This window comes from Polypterus senegalus, chromosome 4 (assembly GCF_016835505.1).
Source record: "Polypterus senegalus isolate Bchr_013 chromosome 4, ASM1683550v1, whole genome shotgun sequence".
Taxonomy (NCBI): Eukaryota; Metazoa; Chordata; class Cladistia; order Polypteriformes; family Polypteridae; genus Polypterus; species Polypterus senegalus.
The window spans coordinates 77,393,411-77,396,810 of record NC_053157.1 but is presented as its reverse complement, the minus strand read 5'-3'; the positions used below and the strand labels follow the sequence as shown (position 1 = coordinate 77,396,810).

The 3,400-nt window shown below is 41.4% G+C and overlaps 1 pseudogene; it reads left to right on the top strand.

The window, feature by feature from the left end:
- Positions 1–357: 357 nt before the first annotated feature.
- Positions 358–1,095, top strand: LOC120529059 (annotated as a pseudogene).
- Positions 1,096–3,400: the final 2,305 nt, after the last annotated feature.

Here is a 3,400-nt window from a genome sequence, read left to right as displayed (position 1 = left end):
TAGAGATATTGTCTTGAAAACCAGAGACAATAAACTGCAACGCATTAAAGAAACCCACAGATCCTATGATGCACTTCAATATCCTCTCATGTTCTGCTATGGTGAAGACGGCTATTCTGTGTCTATACCTCAAGTTCATGCTGCCAGTAAATTGCCTATGAACAAAACCGTCTCTGCAGCAAACTTCTATTCATGAAGATCAGACAACATCATGCTAAAAATATCTTTTTCTTCCGAACTTTGTTAAATCAGTTTTTAGTTGATATGTACGCAAAAAGACTAAATTATATCAGACTAAATCAAAAAAAACTACGGGCTGAAAATTACGTTCACTTAAAAGATGCTATTGACAAAAACGACACTGATTTAACAGAACTTGGTCAAGCTGTGATATTACCATCTTCCTTCACTGGAGGACCTCGCTATATGCACGAACGTACACAAGGCGCAATGACATATGTTCGTCGTTATGGCCGCCTGACTTATTCATCACATTTACTTGCAATCCTAAATGGCCTGAGATCACTGAAATTCTCCTTCCTCGTCAAAAACCTCACGATCGCCACGACCTTATCAGTGTGTATTTCATCTCAAGATTCGCAAAATTATAGACTTGCTCATGAAGAGTAACATTTTCGGCTGTACAAATTGCTACATGTACACCATAGAGTGGCAAAAGCGAGGTATTCCCCATGCACACATTCTATTGTGGCTAAAGGATAGGATTAAACCAGCTCTCATCGATCAACTCATCCGTGCAGAAATTCCTGATCCACAGACTGACCCTGCCTACACAAAATAGTTAAATCCAACATGATTCATGGCCCATGTGGACCACATAATATCAACTCACCCTGCATGATCAACAGAATATGCACTAAGAAGTACCCCCGTCCATTCATCTCACAAACTCAGACCGGAGAAGATGGTTACCCTCAATACCACCGGCGCGCACCTGCTGATGGAGGTCATACAATTAACATCAAAGGAGTAGATATTGACAACAGATGGATGGTCCCTTATAGTCCTGTGCTGTCCCATTTCTTCAATGCTCACATCAATGTCGAATTTTGCAATTCAGTAAAATCGATCAAATACATCTGCAAGTATGTTAACAAGGGAAGTGACCAGGCAGTATTTACAATACAAAATCAAAATGACGAAGTATCTCGATATGAAGCTGTTGTTACATTAGTAGCTCTGAAGCAGCCTGGCGCATTTTCTGTTTTCCCATTCACGAACGTTTCCCTCGGTCGTTCATCTTGCTGTGCATCTTGAGAACGGACAAAGAATTTATTTCACAGAAGGCAATGTTGCCAATAAAGTACACAATCCACCACAAACGACCCTTTTAGCGTTCTTTGACCTTTGCAAACACGATGATTTTGCTAAACAACTTCATTATAATGAAATTCCATCATATTATGTGTGGGCAAACAACATGTTTCGTCAACGGAAACAGGGCAACCCTGTACCAGGATATTCGGGAGTGAAAAGGATAATGTACTGGGACGGGTCTACACTGTACACCCGAATAACTCTGAATGCTACCATCTTCGACTGCTGCTCAACAAAATCACAGGTCCCACATCTTTCAAATCTCTCAGAACAGTTGATGGTGTCCTACATCTGACCTATAAGTCAGCCTGCAGGGCACTCGATTTATTACATGACGATATCAACTGGGACGAGACTCTAAAGGAAGCTACCTCAAAAGATCCGTGAACTATTTGCTGTCATGTTGGTGTTCTGCCAAATGGAAAACCCCTTAAACCTATGGGAAAAACATAAAGACAGCATAGCAGAAGATGTTAGGAGACAGACTGAAAGAGATCATATACGAACAGAAGTCCACCAGTGGTTAAATTTGATCTATAACAAGTGTCTACAGTTGCTTGAAAACTACGTCATTGCTATTGGAGGTCAATCTCTTCATCATTACGGTTTGCCTTCACCTTTAACAGAACTGGCACAACTTGTCAAATCCTGAGTACTTGAAAGAGACATCTTACAACACCTCGCACTTGGCCAATATAGTCACAAATAATGAGCGTTTGCTAAATAGTAACCAAAAGTCAGTTTATGAGCATATCATGAGCAGTGTTGCATCTGCCACTGCCACGGTGTTTTTCCTTGATGCTCCAGGAGGAATTGGTAAGACATTCCTAATAAACCTTCTCCTTGCGAAAATCCGAGCAAAACGTAACATTGCCATAGCTGTGGCTTCTTCTGGCATTGCTGCAACTCTTCTAGAGGGTGGCAGAACTGCTCATTCAGCTTTCAAGCTGCCTCTGAACCTCAACCATACTGAATCCCCCATGTGTAACATATCAAAGCAGAGCAACATGGCTGAAGTGCTGCGACATTGTCAGCTTATTGTCTGGGATGAATGCACTATGGCACACAGAGCAGGTATTGAGGCTTTAGACAGGACCCTCCAAGACATCCGAAACACCAACAAACTTATGGGAGGCTTGACAGTGTTGCTGGCTGGAGACTTCCGCAAACCCTACCAGTCGTGCCCAGAGGAACACGCGCTGATGAAGTTAAAGCATCTCTGAAATCTTCATACCTATGGCCACAAATCCATGTTGTTACTTTAAAAATAAACATGAGAGTTCATTTGAAAGGCGACAAAAAAGCCGAAGAGTTCTCTGCACTTCTGATGAGTATAGGTGATGGCACCTTCATACAAGAAAACCGTAAAATAAATATTCCTACAAATCTCTGTCTCATCGTGAATACCTTACAAAGCCTTCTTCAAAATGTTTACCCCGATCTACGAAATCTACACCAAAATGACGTCTCATGGTTAAGAGAGAGAGCTATCCTGACACCAAAAAATGACATGACTACAACTATAAACCACATTTTACTTCAAGAACTACCTTCACAAACAAAAACATATCAATCTTTTGATTCAGTTGTAGAAGTAGAAGACGCGGTTCATTATCCAGTAGAGTTTCTGAACACTCCAGGCACTCCTGAGCATAATCTCATCTTGAAGGTTGGGGCACCAATAATGTTACTGAGAAACTTACATCCACCGAAACTTTGTAACGCACGAGACTTCAGGTCACATCTCTACAAAACAACCTAATTGAAGCAACTATTTTTACTGGCAGTGCCTCAGGTGACACAGTTTTTATTCCTCGCATCCCGTTATACCATCTAATCTCCCATTTCAATTCAAACGTTCAATTTCCAGTAAGGCTCTGCTTGCAATGACAATTAATAAGTCTCAGGGACAAACACTACAAAAGGTTGGCATTGATTTGAGGCAGGATTGCTTTTCACATGGCCAACTGTATGTTGCATGCTCAAGAGTAAGCTCAGCACACAGCTTGGTCATATTACAACCGGAGGGCCGAACTGACAACGTGGTATACAGAGAGATCCT